The sequence below is a fragment of the Engystomops pustulosus genome, chromosome 11, assembly GCF_040894005.1.
Source record: "Engystomops pustulosus chromosome 11, aEngPut4.maternal, whole genome shotgun sequence".
NCBI classification, from domain to species: Eukaryota; Metazoa; Chordata; class Amphibia; order Anura; family Leptodactylidae; genus Engystomops; species Engystomops pustulosus.
Window position 1 is genome coordinate 44,019,649 of NC_092421.1, and position 18,910 is coordinate 44,038,558.

Here is an 18,910-nt window from a genome sequence, read left to right on the forward strand (position 1 = left end):
TTCTATATATCTCTAGTGCCAGCACACACTCACAGTCTCTCTTCCTTAGGGCAGTTTAACCACTTTTATTTTATTTTTATTTTTCCTAAACCTTACTGCCTGTCAAGTATGACTGTAGTCCACTTCCTTCAAGCAGATTGGGATCCTACCACAAAAAAAATTACTGACTGTCCAAACTCAGTCTCCTTTGTCTCAAGCGAATTACGATCCACCAACTACTTTTAAAGGCTGACTCTTTAGGAAGGGGCTATTCTAGGATGGTACTTTCTTAAAACCAGTACAGTACAGTATCACAACAAAGTGCTATCGAACACACATGTTCAAACTCACACAATACCCATATACACTACCACACATCAAATGGAGTTTTTAAATAATAATAACAAGATTCTTTGGACTGGGCAATATAGGCATGTAACTCATCGGAAGTGGGACAATCCAAACAAGGAGAGACAGAGCAAATTGTAAGAATAAGCTTCTTACCTTTTTGTGCAGTTGCATAGTCTGTCTGTCCTGAAAGGATGATCCCCAAATTGTTCGATAGGCGTCATGCAAAGCCCATCCCGGGTTAAGGCAACCAATTTGTTAGAGAAATATCTCTTAGCTCACATGTGATGTGTGTGTCCAGATCATTGTATAGTACGAGCTGCTCGGTGAACCACTCAGACCCTCATGTGTTTGAGCATTCCACTTTATTTAGGTAGCAGAGAGAGTTTTTATAGGTTCTTGGGACAAAGAAACTTACTGAGCATGATCACATTCCAATTGCCTTAAACAGGATGTATCAGTGTGCGCAGGGGTTGGTACTAATTAGAGATGGGCAAATTTGTTAAAATTCGTTTCATCCCGATTCGCCAAATTTTTCGAAAAAATTTGATTAGACCTGTATCGAATCAAAATGAATCACGTTAAAAAAATTGGCATTTCCTGGCTGCAGAGAGCCTATAGGGTGTTGTAGAATGTTGTGCCATGCTTAAATATGCATAGGTAGCGTTGTTTTGTCTTCAAACAATGCTGTGTTTTAGTATGACACGCACATGACAGCTGTGGCTCTTAGAATCGCTTCACTCTTCACTTCCATGTGCACTTACATAGGTCAACTTCCCCAAATAAGCGAAGCAGGAACGCAGCCTGACAAGGTAACTTCTGTGCTAGCTCGAAAGGACTGAGCTGAGTGCCAAGATCCCACTATAACATCAAAGAGTGCACTCTTTTTACACTGAGTGGCACATTGATATAGTGTGAAGGTGGCATCAGAAGTAGCAAGAGCGGCAGAGTGGCACAATGATATAGTGTGTTGGTGGCATCAAAAGCAGCAGGAGCCCGCAGAGTGGCACAATGATATAGTGTGAAGATGGCATCAGAAGCAGCGGGAGCCTGCAGAGTGGCACAATGATATAGTGCATTGGTGGCATCAGTAGCAGCAGCAGCAGCAGGAGCCCACAGAGTGGCACAATGATATAGTGTGAAGGTGGAATCAGAAGCAGCAAGAGCGACAGAGTGGCACAATGATATAGTGTGTTGGTGGCATCAAAAGCAGCAGCAGGAGCCCGCAGAGTGGCACAATGATATAGTGTGAAGGTGGCATCAATAGCAGCAGGAGCCCACAGAGTGGCACAATGATATAGTGTAAATGTGGCATCAGAAGCAGCAGGAGCCTGCAGAGTGGCACAATGATATAGTGTGAAGGTGGCATCAAAAGCAGCAGCAGGAGCTTGCAGAGTGGCACAACGATATAGTGTGTTGGTGGCATCAAAAGCAGCAGCAGGAGCCCGCAAAGTGGCACAATGATATAGTGTGAAGGCAGCATCAGAAGCAGCAGCAGCAGGAGCCCGCAGAGTGGCACAATGATATAGTGTGAAGGTGGCATCAGAAGCAGCAGCAGCAAAAGCCCGCAGAGTGGCACAATGATATAGTGTGAAGATGGCAGCAGGAGCCTGCAGAGTGGCACAATGATATAGTATGAAGGCGGCATCAGAAACAGCAGCAGCACCAGCCCGCAGAGTGGCACAATGATATTGTGCGTTGGTGGCATCAGTAGCAGCAGCAGGAGCCCACAGAGTGGCACAATGATATAGTGTGAAGGTGGCATCAGAAGACTGCAGTACCAACAACTTCGACAAGAGCACGGTCAGCTTCTGGACCTTAGGATGGCTGGACGCATAGAGTTGTCTTTTTGTAATTGCCTTGCTCAACGACTGCTGGCGCCATGCGTAGTGAGGAGCAGGAACATGTGGACTGGGAGATGATGTTAAAGACAAACAGTTCCCTTCAGCAGAGGTGCTGGAGCCTTGACTTGCTGAAACAGCATGTGTGCCACTAGGTGCTGCTGCTGTTTCTGCGCCTGCAGGATGGACCGCATCTGACACCCGTTTCTCCCATGCCATTGGATGGTGACCCTCATGTGTTGGCGCAAGGCCATGGTACCAAGGTTAGCTCCCTGGCCACGCTTCACTTTCTGCCTGCAGATACGACATATACCCACGCTCGGCTCCTCTGGTGTCTTTACAAAAAACTGCCACAACGCTGAGGTGGTAATTTTACTGCCAACACTCTGCGCTGAGCGACTACTACCGCCGCTGCCTTGCTGAGCCCCTGTGCCACTGCTTATTTGGGCCTGCGAATCGGGATTTGTACCCCGCGGACGTTTGGCTCCCGTCCTCGCACTGCTGCCACCCTGCTGACTCACAGCTACAATAGCTACTTGTTGCCTGCTCCGCAAGTTGACACTCTCTTCGCCCGATGATGATGAATCCCCGGCTAAACCCGGCTCCCAAGTGTGATCGGCTACATCATCGTCAATTTGCGTTTCCCGGTCAATGCTACTCTCCTCACTGGTGTCAATATGCAAAGCCTGCCTACTGCAATATGCCGCGGAAGTCTGCCCCATCTCTTCACTGCAAAACAGCTGCTGACTGTCCTCAAACATTTCGTCCTCGCTGAATAGTGTCGCTGAGCCCAGACCACCTAGTAGCTCTCTGGCTGCAGGAAAGGAACAGGACAGAGCCTGGTTGAGGACAGGTGAGGGCCGCTGACCTGCTCCTGGGCCACACCAACTAATTGTTGTCTGAGAGGAATCTACAGACTCTTGGCTGGGGTTGTCAGATGTTATATTTGAGGAATTGGATGACCTAGTCAACCATTCAACAACCACAATTTTGTTGATCAACACACTGCCACTAGATGACAACGGCAGTTCTGGCCTCACAGAGTCACCCCTGCTGTGACATCCCATTAGTATGATGCCACCTCTGCCTGCTCCACCTGCCACCTTTCTGTCTGACATAGTGGTTTATAAACTAAGTGGATTTGACACGTAAATCTGGCTGTAAACCAGAGCCCCCAAAATGTATTGCAATGTGCGTTATACAGATACCCCACATCTGACAGTGTAATTTCTGCGAAAATCACTGTATACACTCACCGGCCACTTTATTAGGTACACCTGTCCAACTGCTCGTTAACAATTAATTTCTAATCAGCCAATCACATGGCGGCAACTCAGTGCATTTAGGCATTTAGACATGGTCAAGACAATCTCCTGCAGTTCAAACCGAGCATCAGTATGGGGAGGAAAGGTGATTTGAGTGCCTTTGAACGTGGCATGGTTGTTGGTGCCAGAAGGGCTGGTCTGAGTATTTCAGAAACTGCTGATCTACTGGGATTTTCACGCACAACCATCTCTAGGGTTTCCAGAGAATGGTCCGGAAAAGAAAAAACATCCAGTGAGTGGTAGTTCTGTGGGCGGAAATGCCTTGTTGATGCCAGCGGTCAGAGGAGAATGGGCAGACTGGTTCTAGCTGATAGAAAGGGAACAGTGACTCAAATCGCCACCCGTTAGAACCAAGGTAGGCAGAAGAGCATCTCTGAAAGCACAGTACGTCGAACTTTGAGGCAGATGGGCTATAGCAGCAGAAGACCACACCGGGTGCCACTACTTTCAGCTAAGAACAGGAAACTGAGGCTACAATTTGCACAAGCTCTTTGAAATTGGACAGTAGAAGATTGGAAAAACGTTGCCTGGTCTGATGAGTCTCGATTTCTGCTGCGACATTTGGATGGTAGGGTCAGAATTTGGCTTCAACAACATGAAAGCATGGATCCATCCTGCCTTGTATCTAAGGTTCAGGCTGGTGGTGGTGGTGTCATGGTGTGGGGAACATTTTCTTGGCACTCTTTGGGCCCCTTGGTACCAATTGAGCATCGTTGCAACGCCACAGCCTACCTGAGTATTGTTGCGGACCATCTCCATCCCTTTATGACCACAATGTACCCAACATCTGATGGCCACTTTCAGCAGGATAATGCGCCATGTCATAAAGCTGGAATCATCTCAGACTGGTTTCTTGAACATGAAAATGAGTTCACTGTACTCAAATGGCCTCCACAGTCACCAGATCTCAATCCAATAGAGCATCTTTGGGATGTGGTGGAACGGGAGATTCGCATCATGGATGTGCAGCCGACAAATCTGCGGCAACTGTGTGATGCCATCATGTCAATATGGACCAAAATCTCTGAGGAATGCTTCCAGCACCTTGTTGAATCTATGCCACGAAGAATTGAGGCAGTTCTGAAGGCAAAAGGGGGTCCAACCCGTTACTAGCATGGTGTACCTAATAAAGTGGCCGGTGAGTGTATGTCTGCTGAAGGAATCTGCACCATCTCGTTTATCACCAAATGTTTCAGAGCTTCTCCCTGTTATTCATTCATAGACGTCATAGACTCAGATGTGAGGATCCGTTGTCTGGTAGCTGCTATGGCAGCTAGCAACAAATCAAAGTTTCTATTTTGCCACTGGTCATTAATATAAGCTCTGAGCTTTGATTGTCTACTAAAGGCAATGAGTATAAGACAGCTTATGTGTGAGGTAATATGGACAGAGACAGACAGAGATTTGGACAGAGAGAGACAAATATTCAGAGACCGACAGAGAGATAGACAGAGACAGACAGAGAGACTGTTAGATAAATATAAAATATGTTTGTTAATCCACTCTATTTTATTATAGCTAACAGCATTTATTTACTATCCCGGGCAACACCAGGGGTGCTATAAATATATCACAAACAACAATTATTCTACCAGATTCATTATAAGGATATCCTAAATGGCAAGACATACTTGCTATGAAATGTATTATCTTTAATAGATTCTTTGTTGGCAGTGTGGGATGCCTTTAAGGCATTCACAAGGGAAACTGTCATTTCTTTGATCATATCATACAAAAAACTGAGCAGTTACTGAAAGAATATTAACCACATAATGTTTTACAGAAATAAGTGAATAAGAATTAGATTTCATTTTTATGAAACTGAAAATGGATGGGTTTAAAAAACTAAGAAATTTGTAAAAAATATTTCTAAAAACAAAAATATAAGTATGGAATTACTATACCATGAATATTTGAACAACATCTCGTTAGATTAGTGAATTCTGAGAAAGGGAAAGTCCAGGAATGTTTCTTTTTTTCTTTTACTGACAGCATATGGTATAAGGACGTATAGCTTGAATCCTTACACCCATCTACCTCTCCCATCACTGTTGGTCTTGGTGTGTAAAATGAGAATTTATAAGAACACAGGCCCTGCTACCAAATGCTGCAGCAGATATCCAGCAGTTGACCAGCATTTAGAATTTCAGGAAAACTTCGATTTGTAATGATTCTGAAGTTTACGGGGACTCGTGGGAAGGAATTTTGAATTCTCCCCCCCTTATTAGCAAAATGGCTGCAAGCACAATGGGGCAGATTTACTTACCCGGTCCATTCGCGATCCAGCGGCGCGTTCTCTGCGCTGGATTCGGGTCCGGCCTGGATTTAATAAGGTAGTTCCTCCACCGTCCAGTAGATGGCGCTGCTGCGCTGAAAAGCATTTTAACGCGCCGGAATTCACCGAGGCCAGCTGAGTGAAGGTAAGCGCGTCCCGAGCGACACATTTTCTGTTCTTAAATGCAGCGGTTTTTCCGAATACGTCGGGTTTTCGTTTGGCCACGCCCCCCGATTTTGTCGTGCGCATGCCGGCGCCGATGCGCCACAATCTGATCGCGTGCGCCATAATCCCGGGGCAATTCAGGTACAATCGGCGCAAATTGGAAATATTCGGGTAACACGTTGGGAAAACGCGAATCGGGCCCTTAGTAAATGACCCCCAATGTGTTACATGGGGCAGAGAACTCTGGGAAGAAGAAAGGAACATGGTGGTACTGTTCCTCACTGTATGGGGGTAGTGTTCCTCACTGTATGGCCTTAGTGTCCCTCACTGTATGGAGGTAGTATTCCTCATTGTATGGCGGTAGTGTTCCTCTCTGTATGGTGGTAGTGTTCCTCACTGTATGGCTTTATTGCTCACTGTATGGTGGTAGTGTTACTCCCTGTGTGGGGGAGAATTGTTGCTTACTCTATGGGGGGTAGTGTTCCTCACTTTATGGTGGGTAGTGTTCCTCACTTTATGGGGGGTAGTGTTCTTCACTGTATGGCTGTATTCCTTACTGTGTGGTGGTAGTGTCTCTCACTATATGGTCGTAGTGTTCCTCATGGTATGGCTTTATTATTCACTGTATGGCGGTAGAGTTCCTCCCTGTATGTATACTTTTTTATACTTTGCTGTATGGAGCTATGGGTGGTGTTATTTTTTATGACTTGACAACATTTTCATTGATATCATTTTAAAGACTGTATAACCTTTTTAGCACTTTTTATAAAATTTTTAATATTTTTCAAAATGGCAAAAAAGTGACATTTTCGACTTTGGGCGCTATTTTCCATTAGAGGGGTTGAACGCAGTGAAAAAATGTTATTATATTTTGATAGATAGGGCATTTTCGGATGTGGTGATGTGTTTATATCAGTTCTAGGGAAAGGGGGGGAGTGTTATTTCAGTATTTATTTTTAAACTTTTTATAATTATATATATCATATACTGCCATATTACAGTATGGCAGTATATGTGGATTTCCCTCCTCATTTATTACAATGTGCTGATCGCACATTGTAATGAAGGGGTTAAACCGAGGCAGTTTGGGGTCTCCCTGATGTCGTCATGGGAAGCAACGATCCTCTTTTTGAAGCTGCCAATATATGCCAATATAGTAAATGGCATTTTGTAAGTAGGGAACCCTGGTATATTTAAGCTCTGAGTCTGGGGGGGCGTGGCCTGACACCGCATGGAGTAGGGCGCATTCTCCTGAGCTGCTGCCTACACCTATCATCAGCTACACAAGTGGTTAGAACCCTGGCTACTTGAGCCAAAAAGGGTCTCAGAAAGGGACAGGACTCCCCTCCTGCTGCCCCCGGGAGAGCGGCGATGATGGACCGCTTCGTGACTTCCCCCTTTACACAGCCATCAGGGAGGGGGAGGTGAGGAGACCCTGAGCTCAGAAGCCAGGAAGGAATGGGAAGAAAGAGAGGTAGGGAGCACAACCCCACAGTCCCGGTCACCGACCCTACCAAAAGCCTCCCGGCAGCACCTAACTGAAAGGGACTGCCCCCCCTTACGCCAACATCAGGAGGGGGGTGACAGTTCCCCTGGGAGGGTGAGCAGCTTGTCTTATTGAGACACCCCAACCGCAGAGACACAGTGAAAAAAGAAGGAGCACCATGCGGCAGCAGTACGCGCTACCCAGGAATCTGAGTGGCCTACATACCCAGACGTAGACCTGAGCACGACCCCCTCGCTTACCAATCAATGTGAAATGTTTACCAATGTGAAAACCACCCTCCCCAATGAAATAAGCTCAATCAGGGAAGATATGCGATTCCTGGTCATTAGGGTGGATGGCCTAGAAACTGCACACGATATCACTAGAACCTAAGTGACCCAACTACAGGATAACATTGCGGCCCAGGTTCACCTGATGAGAGACATGAGCCGACATCTGGAAGACCTAGATAACCGAGGTCGAAGAAATAATCTGAGGGCCCGAGGGGTACCGGAATCCAGGGGCCCAGAGGATGTCAAGGGAATTCTAGAGGAGCTATTCAACAAAGTTCTGGGAGAACAGGCTACGCACAAGATCAAATTTGATAGAGCCCATAGGGCCCTGGGCCCAAAGGGTTCGGTCACTAGACCAAGAGACATTATCTGCCATTTAGCGGACTATGAAGTCAAAGAGCGTATTGCAATGAAAGCTAGGAAGATCGACTCCCTTGACCTGATTGGGACAAAAGTCCAGATATATGCTGATCTCTCCTGGATAACTCTCCATAAACGAAGACAACTGAAACCTTTGCTGGCACAACTAAGGGACAATAGTATCCCCTATCGTTGGGGATTCTCATTTGCCTTGATAGCCTCACACAACGGCCAGACACTTTCCTTGCAGTCTCATGCAGACCTCCACAGTAAGGCCTTAGATATGGGGGTCCCGGATATATCCCTGACAGGGAGAAAGCCCCACCGCCCCCGTCTCCACAACCAGAATGGACTGCAGTAAACAATAAAAGAAGGCGCTCTCCCACTAGAAGCCCGCCTAGGGACTCCCCGGAGTGAGGTTTAAGGACTGAATGCCTCTTCTTTAATAACCCTGTCCCGGTGCCTTCCACATGGACAGTTATGGATCCACAACAGGGTTCTATTTCTCTCTCCTGCAACTAGGTGTTAGGAAGGAGGAGCTTGTTCGTAGATGATTGAACTTTATACATTCCATCCCATTTATTGAGGCTCTCCGCTGAATCCTGAATACGCCAGGGGTTAATCTGGGGTTTTAGGATTACCCTCCAGTTAAAAGGGCTACGCAGGTACGCGGTGGCAGAAAAACCTCCGTGAACCCAGTTATACCCTAGTTGATCTGACAACCGTCCAGGGGGCCAGACCCATAGAGTTGGTAATATCCAAGTCTTGTTTTCTTTGTGTTTCCTTCCCTCTCTCTCCTTCTCCCCTATTCCTCTGTTACCCAACAGGTCGGATCTCGGGCCCCAAGGTCCTACAACTACGCACTGAGGAGTTGATGGTTCTCGCTTTGGTTTCTTGGGGACCCCAGATGGGTAAGCCCTGCTATAGCAGGTGGTTAATTCCCTACAGGTATGATGATTAAAATCCTGACTCTAAATGTTAAGGGTCTAAACTCTCCCCGTAAGCGCAGGCTAGCCTTGACGGAAATGAGAACCCAGGGTGCGGAAGTAGTCTTCCTACAAGAAACTCACTTAGATTCCACGGGCTCCCTAGATTTCGCCAGAGGTCACTACCCTACCAGGCAGTACGCAAAGGGAAAAAATGCGGGGTAGCCGTTCTACTAACCCCCTCATGCCCATTTAAAACTTCCACAGTGCTGTCGGATCCTGGGGGTAGATACATCATCCTCCATGGCACACTACAAGGGGCTCCTGTGACTCTCTGTAATATTTATGCCCCTAACACCGGACAGATACGTTTCCTAAGACAGGTTTTTAAAAAGCTGATTACTTTACCCAAGGCGACTATCCTAATGGGGGAGACTTTAACATGCCCTTTTCAGCCTACACCGACAGATTGACACTGAACGGTAATTCCCCTTCGCCCCAACTACGGAAACTGACCCAAGACTTCTGAGCATTGATAAGGCAATATGGTCTATACGACCTCTGGGAAATTGACAATCCTAAGGAAAAATCTTTCTCATTTTATTCTGCCTCTGACAAAACACACACAAGAATAGACCTCTTTTTTGGGCTCAATCCAAGTCCTGCACATGATGTTACGTGCAGAGATGGGCCCAATAACATGGTCTGACCATGCCCCCCTTATCCTGACCCTGAAGGACACTTTCTCCTCCTCAGAAATGTGCCACTGGAGACTCAATGAAAGCCTCATTAAAAACCCAATACAGAGAAATGCATTGATCACGGCAGTTAGAGTTTTTTCAAACAAATGAGGCACTGGTGTCTCTCCCAGCTTTGTTGGAATTGCACAAAATGGCAGCTAGGGGGCTATGCATCTCTATAGCCACAGGCCTAAAAAAAGAGAGGACCCAGCGGGAATCTCAGTGGAAGACAGATTTGGCCCGCCATGAGGCCCTCTTAGCAGCCCGACCCACTATAGGACTTCTCAAAAAAGTGATAGACCTTAGGGAGAAACTGAAAGAACTAGCGATGTTCCGTACAGAAAAGCTCCTACTCTATACCAAACAGAAATACTATGAAAAAGGAAACAAAGCCCATACCATACTGGCCAGACAACCAAGGGAAGAATCTTCCAGATCCATAGCTCAATCCTTAAGGTGAGCTGATGGTTTGATTACCCATGATCCCAGGGAAATATCGGAATTATTTAATGAATTCTACTCCAAATTGTATAACCTCCTGTCTGATTTGCCCTGCGATCCTGCTCAGAGAAATGCCAAACTAGATGAGTTTTTAACCATCTGTCGACTGCCCCATCTCCCCTCAGAAGCGCTAACAGCTCTCAACACCCCTATTACAGTGGAGGAATTATCGGATACCATGAAGGAACTGCCATCAGGAAAGGCCCCGTGTCCCGATGGGCTCACATACCTTTATTACCAGACTTACCAAAATGTGTTATCCCCATACCTAATACCCCTGTACAACAGCTTCCTTGAAGGCAAGCCCATCCCGCATAACATGACTAATTCCCTTATTACTCTCATCCCTAAACCGGGGAAGGACCCGCTCGACCGCTCTAACTATAGACCTATAGCCCTGTTAAATACAGACTATAAGCTCTTCACAAAAATCCTAGCCAACCGGTTACGACAGTGTCTCCCCCAATTGATCAATAAGTATCAGGTGGGTTTCATCCCCGGCAGACAGGGAGGAGACAACACTAGACGCACCATAAACCTGGTAGATGCAATTAATCAGACTAAAGGCGAAGCCCTATTGCTGAGCCAAGACGCCGAAAAAGCGTTTGATCGTTTGGGATGGCCTTTTCTATTTCGCACCCTAGATATTTGGATTTTGCGGCCCCTTCCTAAATGCAGTTAGGGCACTTTACTCAAACCCTTCCGCCTCTATCAAACTGCCCCACGTCTATTCGCCCAGGTATGAAACTAGAAATGGCACCCTTCACGGCTGCCCATTATCACCCCTCTTGTTTGTGCTCTGTATCGAGCCCCTGGCTGCGGCCATACGACAATCGACGGACATCCAGGGAATACGGGTACAGGATAGGGAATTCACCCTCTCACTCTTTGCAGACAATGTCCTCCTGACTCTTACCCAGCCCTTGATATCCCTCCCCAATCTACATAAATTACTGGACTACTACGGCACACTATCGGGATACAAGGTGAATATGAGCAAAACTTAGGCACTACCTATTAACATCACGAAAGATACTCTGGCTCAGCTCCGCTCTTCTTTTAATTACAGATGGCAGACATCCGCCCTGACATACCTTGGGGTTAAGATTTCCACCTCCTATAGAACCCTATTTAACCAAAATTTCCCACCCCTTTTCACATCCCTGAGACAGCTTCTGAACAGATGGGATAAACTGCCCCTCTTGTACTTTGACAGGATCGCAGTGGTAAAAATGACAATCCTACCAAAACTCTTATATTACTTTGAAACTCTTCCGGTTCCTATCCCCATGCGAATATTAAAGACCTTTCAGAGTTCTTTGCTACAATTCATTTGGAATCACAAATGCCACAGATTACCTGGGCAAATAATGACCCTGCCAAGAGACAGAGGAGGGCTAGTGCTTCCTGATATGCTCAAATATTACTGGGCCACATTTTTCAGAAGGATACCAGCTTGGTCTACCTTATATGCATATACTAGATGGATGGAGGTGGAGAAATTGTGGAGCGCCCCGATCCATCCCAATGCCTTCCTGGGGGCCATGGCTCCCACCCCGCCACCTTGTAGACTGCTGGGCCCCATGACCCACACTAGATAAATCTGGGCATGCTGTGCCTCAAAATTCAAATAGCAGTCGGAGCACTCTCCAATGACTTCCTTCCTCCTTAACCCGGAACTACGGTCCAGCCTAGAGGGACAAATTATCAAACCATGGCATGACAAATGCTTATTTAGATTTGCAGACCTAGTGGATTATCAAATGAGGGAGATAATAGACTTCCCAGATCTACAGAACAGTTTCTCCTTACCTTCCTCCTCCCTATTCAGCTATATACAAATCAATCCTACCTATTCACTACATATGGGGCAACATCAGTCTCAGTGCCAACCGAGTTTGAAAGACTATGCAAAGCAGGTACCTCTAACGCAGGCCTTATATCAGCAATCTATAGGATATTGTCTGACCCTTACATTAAAGAACCACTCCGTCATAAGTATATGATTAAGTGGGAAAATTTCCTGGGCAGATCCCTAACCTCTCCTGTGTGGAACTCCATATGGGATAGAGCATCTAAGACCTCTCAGTGCATTCAATACAAAGAGATACCAATACAAATTGCTCCTGTTGTGGTACCATACCCCTGCACCTCTTCACCAGAACTACCCGACATCTCCTGATATTTTTTGGAGGTGTGGAAGAGGGGGAGCAGACGTACCCCACATTTTTTGGACCTGTGCATCTATTGTCCCTTTTTGGCGCATAGTCGAAAGCCTACTGGAAACAGTACTGGGCAGCAAAATACCCATGGACCCTGCTACGTATTTACTTAACGTCTTTCCTATGGGTCTGCGGAAACAAAACAACAAACTTTTACTTCATCTTCTAACAGCGGCAAGATGTCTCATTGCTGCCAAATGGAAACAAGCTGCCCCGCCATCACGGCTCGATTTAATTACGCATATTAAAGAAGTGAGAACAATGGAGCACCTGACGGCTATTTTACAGAATAGAGTTGACAAATTCGATTTGTTTTGGGCTCCCTGGGATGAGTACTGGTCCAACAAATCCCAGGTTTAAGTTAGCCTTTCTCATTAGCGTGTCCACTCCCCCCCCCCTCCAAGCGGCAATAGTGAGATCTGAGACCTGTATTACTTTCCCTTATGTTTGTCCCCCTGTCTTGTGATTGTAAGTCTAATGTTTCACCTGAAGGAAGGTTTCAGCTATTCAGGGGTTCTAAAGTTTATTATATTTCTTAACGTTAGGTCGCAGGCTGAGCCAATTGCTTCTAGCCCCCCCCCCAACCCCCAGAGGGGATATAGAGATTAGAGAAGTAGATTGCACAATGCTAATGCTCTATTATATGGTCCTCTGACATCGATGTAATGTACTACATAGACCTTGTTTAAATGACAATCTAAATCGTTACATGTCTTATGCTATTGTATTAAAAAAAATTTTCAATAAAAATACAGTTGGAATTAAGCTGAGTCTGAAGAGCTTGAATCTCATGTGAGGAATATTTTTATACAAAGGAATGTATAAGGAAAGATTACACATATTAATTCAGTGATTTGTAGATCTTTGCTTGCTGTTATTCTTTAACTCCTTAACGCTCTGCGCCGTAGCTCTACGGCGCAGAGGTATAAGGAGTGTATGAAGAGGGCTCACGGGCTGAGTCCTCTTCATACAAAGGTGGGGGTTTTTGCAAAATGCATAAAACCCCCACCGCTAATAAACGCGGTCGGTGCTTGCACCGATCGCGGCTATTAACCCCCTAAACGCCGCCTGCAAAGTCGCAGGCGGCGTTTAAAAGACGGCGGCGCGTGGGCGCCGCCATCTTTTTTTTGATCGCCACGCCCCCGAACGTCATCGGGGGGTGGCGATCAGTTGCCATGGTAGCCTCGTGTCTTCTCTTGACACGAGGCTATCTGGCAGCTGCATATTCGTTACAATGAGCCAGTGGCTCATTGTAATGAATGTGCTGCAAAAATGCCATATATTGCAATACAGAAGTATTGCAGTATATGGTAGCAGCGATCTGACCATCTAGGGTTAATGTACCCTAGATGGTCTAAAAGATAGTGAAAAAAAAAAGAAAAAAAAAAGTTTAAAAAATAAAAAAAATTAATAAAATATTAAAAGTTCAAATCACCCCCCTTTCCCTAGAACGGATATAAAACATAACAAACAGTAAAAATCACAGATATATTAGGTATCGCCGCGTCCCAAAATGCCCGATCTATCAAAATATAAAAACGGTTACGGCCGGCGGTGACCTCCGAGGCGGGAAATGGCGCCCAAATGTCCGAAATGCGACTTTTACACCTTTTTACATAACATAAAAAATGAAATAAAAAATGATCAAAATGTCGCACAGACCTCAAAACGGTAGCAATGAAAACGTCGCCTCATTTCGCAAAAAATGACCCCTCACAATTTCCGTGCGCCAAAGTATGAAAAAGTTATTAGCGTCAGAAGATGGCAAAAAAATTTTTTTCTTTTTTGTACACATTCGTTTAATTTTTGAAAATGTATTAAAACACAATAAAACCTGTATAAATTTGGTATCACCGCGATCGCACCGAACCAAAGAATAAAGTAGGCGTGTTATTTGGAGCGAAGAGTGAAAGTCGTAAAAACTGAGCCCACAAGAACGTGACGCACGTGCGGTTTTTTTTCAATTTTTCCACATTTGGAATTTTTTTTCAGCTTCGCAGTACACGGCATGTTAAAATAAATAACATTACGGGAAAGTAAAATTTGTTACGCACAAAATAAGCCCTCACACAGGTCTGTACACGGAAAAATGAAAAAGTTATGGATTTTTGAAGTTGGAGAGCGAGAAATGAGGCGAAAAACCCTGCGTCCTTAAGGGGTTAAAGAAATTTTAATGCTAGCTTCCAGTGGATAAAAATCTGCCCAATGTAACGTGATGCTACATAAATGTATAGGTGTTTTAGAGTCTCAGAGTCATCAGAGCTGCACACTCTATCATAAACAGATTTTTATCCACTGGGAGTAAATAATGAAGCTTCCAATCAAATGACTAGAAATTTTAAAAACTGAGTAATTGATACAGAAAGTATATTAGAAATTTTAATAACTTTTCATTATCCAAACAATAATATTTCTTCACTGAACATGTACAACCTTTTATAAAGGCAGTGTTACATTGCTTAGAGCAGAAAACCTTTAAACCAAATTACATAAAACAATAAGTTTACTGCCTAGGAGACACAAATGTTTATTCATTGTCTAGTACTGTATATGCAAACCTAATCTTATTACGTGCAATTGAATCTAATATAATAGAATAAGATTTCATATGAGCTAATATATCATTCAAATTGTAAAGCACAGCCACATAAAAGATAAACAGTTAGATTGATCGATTCTTTCAACTTTTTTAAGTTCTTCTTTACTTTATATAGTAAAAGCAGAAAAATGCAAAAATGATCCAGGTTTTACAAAAAGGTTTAAATTTTGTTCCTACTACCAGATTTAACCTATATAAAACCATACTGGACGTTAATAAATTTATGCGAAACCTTACATTGAGGAGACATTTTTTTTCAGGACAAAAATCCAGTTATACTTCAACCTGTCAAAACTTATTACAATCAATATGAAGGTCCAAACTTTCAGGATCAGCATGCGACTATATTGCTACAGGAATTAAGAGATCAGTCTGTCAAAGAACCCGTAGTTATAACATCTGACATTCAAACATGCAAAATTACCAACCCCTCATTTTTATCCTCAGAAATCTAAAATCAATATCATGGATAACTTCCAATTTTTGGTTGAGAAAGAACTTAAGGAATTATACAAACAGAACTTAGATTGCGGTTCCAATTTATCCAAAAATGAATTTTTTGCACTGAAACGAAGCCACTATATAACTGTGAGATCAGCGGATAAGGGTGGTCCTGTGGTCATACTAGACAGTGGGTTGTATGAAAAGGAGATTTGTGCAATGCTTGCGGACACTACTGTTTATAAGAGCTTATCTTCTGGACCTACTAACATCATGAAATCTAAACTACAAGATTTATTAACCCCTTATCACGACACTAGTTTTCAGCTCGATTTTTCAAATCTGACATGTCTCACGATAGTTGGTTATAACTTCGGAACGCTTTAACATAGCCAGGTGGTTTTGAGACTGTTTTCTCATGACACATTGCATTTCATGTTACTTATAAAATTTAAGTGATAAGTTTTGCATTTCATTCTGAAAAAAAGTGAAAATTTGGCAAAAGTTTGTAAAAATTCTTCATTTTCCAAGTTTAAAATGTTATGCTTACCAGACAGGAAGTAAAACTACCCAAAAAGGTTGATAATTAACATTTACGGAATGTCTTCTTTATGTTGAGATTATATTTTATGCGTCCTCTCATTTTTCTAGGATGTTATGAGGCGCAGAACTTTAGGTGCGATTTTTCTCATTTTCATGAAAATTGCCAAAACTCACATTTTAAGGGACAACTCAGATTCCAAGTGACTTTGAAAGGCCAAAATAATAGTAAAACCCCATAAATTACCCCACTATAGAAACTTCACCCCAAAATGTATGTAAAACAACTTCTATTAAGTCTATTAACCCTTTAAGTGTTTCACATGGGTTAAAACAATATGGACCTGCGATTTAGAAACTTTAGATTTTTTTTTTAAATACAGGCAGTCCCCGGGTTACATACAAGATAGGGTCTGTAGGTTTGCTCTTAAGTTGAATTTGTATGTAAGTCGGAACTGTATATTTTATCATTGTGATCCCAGCAGAACTTTTTTGGTCTCTGTGACAATTGGATTTGAAAAATGTTGGGTTGCAATAAGAACCGGGATTAACAATAAATCTTCAATATAGACACCTGTGATAACTGTTACAGCTGATTATTGTAGCCTAGGACTAAAGTACAATAAATTACCAATAACCAGTGGTCCGTTTGTAACTAAGGTTCGTATGTAAGTCGAGTGTTCTTAAGTAGGGGACCGCCTGTACATTCATTTCGGCCAAAACTGACAGAATAAATTAAATGATGAAACGCACTGCAATGTTTGATTCCCAATTCCTCCCGAGTGTACTGATACCCCATATGTTGTGGTAAACTGCTGTATGTGTGCACGGCAGAGTATAGAATGAATGGAGGCGCCATTCACAGCAGATTTGTATTGTCACTATGTACGACTTGTACATTTTTTTTTTTGGTAATGCGAACATATGAGGGATTATTATTTACAGGATGAGATACAATGTATAAATAATTCATTTTGGGGGTCTATAGCTTATTCATGAGATTTTATTAACTATTTCAAGGGTGACACAAACGAAATCATCAATTTTTATTTTGGATTTTTAGCATTTTTTTTCCCCTGCTTCGCGTAATGTAAAAATAATATTTTATCTTTATTCTCTGGTTTGCTACGGCTGTGGTGATACCTCATTTATATAGTTTTTCTTATCTTTGCTCAATTTTACTGAGCAAAACCAATATTGGAGAAAATCGCATTGTTTTTACTATTGACAAATTTTTCTGTTGTCAGATCTGGTTGAGGGCTTATTTTTTTGCGAAAAGAGTTGTTCTTTTCAGTCGTATCATATTAGAGAACATAACTTTTTTTGATCACTTTTTAGAACATTTTTTGTGATGGAGTTTGATGAAAAATTGTATATTACAGGAAGTTTTTCGAGTTTTTTTTTACATAGTTCACCGAGCGGGTTCAATATTGTTTAGATTTATTGTACAGATTGATACGGACGCGGTGATACCAAATATGTACGTGTTTTTGTGTTTTATATACTTTATTTGTATTTTATGTGTAACTGTAGAGATTATGGGACTTTTATTTTATTTATTTATTTATTTAATGATATTATAAAATTACTAAATCTTTATTTTTTTAACTTTTTCTCATTTTCTACTTCTTGGCTGCATTGCAGTGTATAGTGTAAGTAACTGAGCATGCTCAGTTACATTCAGCCGGGTCCTGCCAGGAGGCGTAACCCGGCACAGAGAGGAGCCGACAGCCTCGAGTCACTCGTCGGAACCCAGGGCTGTGGCAGGAGGGATCAGATCCCCCGGTAAGCACACCGGGGGGAGGGGGGGGGTTTGATCCACTTTGTGGACACTGACACGCCGCAGTCATGCTAAATTCCCGGGATCTGAGTTTTTCCGATCCCGGGTGAAAGTGCCAGGTCTGGGCTGTGATATCACAGCCCAACACCGGCACCAACCTAACCCAATGTCCCAAAATCTTCTTCTGACATGCCGGCGTAGAAAGGCATTGCGTCAGAAGAAGTACCCTTAATGACTGCCGTAAAAAGCCGGGGTTAAGATGGGGTAATAATTTACATGTACTTACAAAGAAGGTGTCATATTTGTTACCTAAACATTCACAAATACCTATTTTTTATGCACTACCCAAGGTGCATAAAGATGCCTTTCCCCCTCCTTTACGTCCTATCATTTCAGGCATCGATTCCTTGGATGATCGTCTCAGTTCAGATGCTTACTTGTGTGCTCAATGCCTGGTTTTCTCAGGGACACTAAGGAAGAGTTGGCAAATATGGACAAGGCAGAATGGGACAAGAAGTACATGTGGGTTTCATGTGATATCATATCTCTATATACGAGTATACACCACAATAAAGCCATCCTAGCTCTTCAGCACCACTTAAAGGGCTATTCTCATCTGGGTACTTACATTCAGTTTCATTAATCTGCCATATGTAAACATTTCTTCAATTAGATGTTATTAAAATAAATGTACCTGTGTGAAGATAATTTCTCATAAATGTAGCCATGTTGTCCCTTAGAAACGAGATAGCTTCCTCGGAAACGGCCACCTCTGATGGATTGAGTGCACAAAGAAACAAAAGGTTATTGTATATAAAATGTCCGAGAGTTACTACATGTCACACAACCATCCCGTGATAATGATCGCTGAATCCTGGTGGTCAGGCAAGACTCTATAGCACAAGTTAGGCCACCGCTGCCAGAGTGTGACGTGGTCGTATCCGAGGAAGCTTTCTGGTTTCTAAGGGACAACATGGCTACAACTCCAGGGGTGTCCAATAGGGGCATGTTTCTCCCCCTTATTGGTGAACCTATATGTATTGTGGTATGAGGAGACTTATCTTTATAGTCCAAATAATCCGTTTTCAC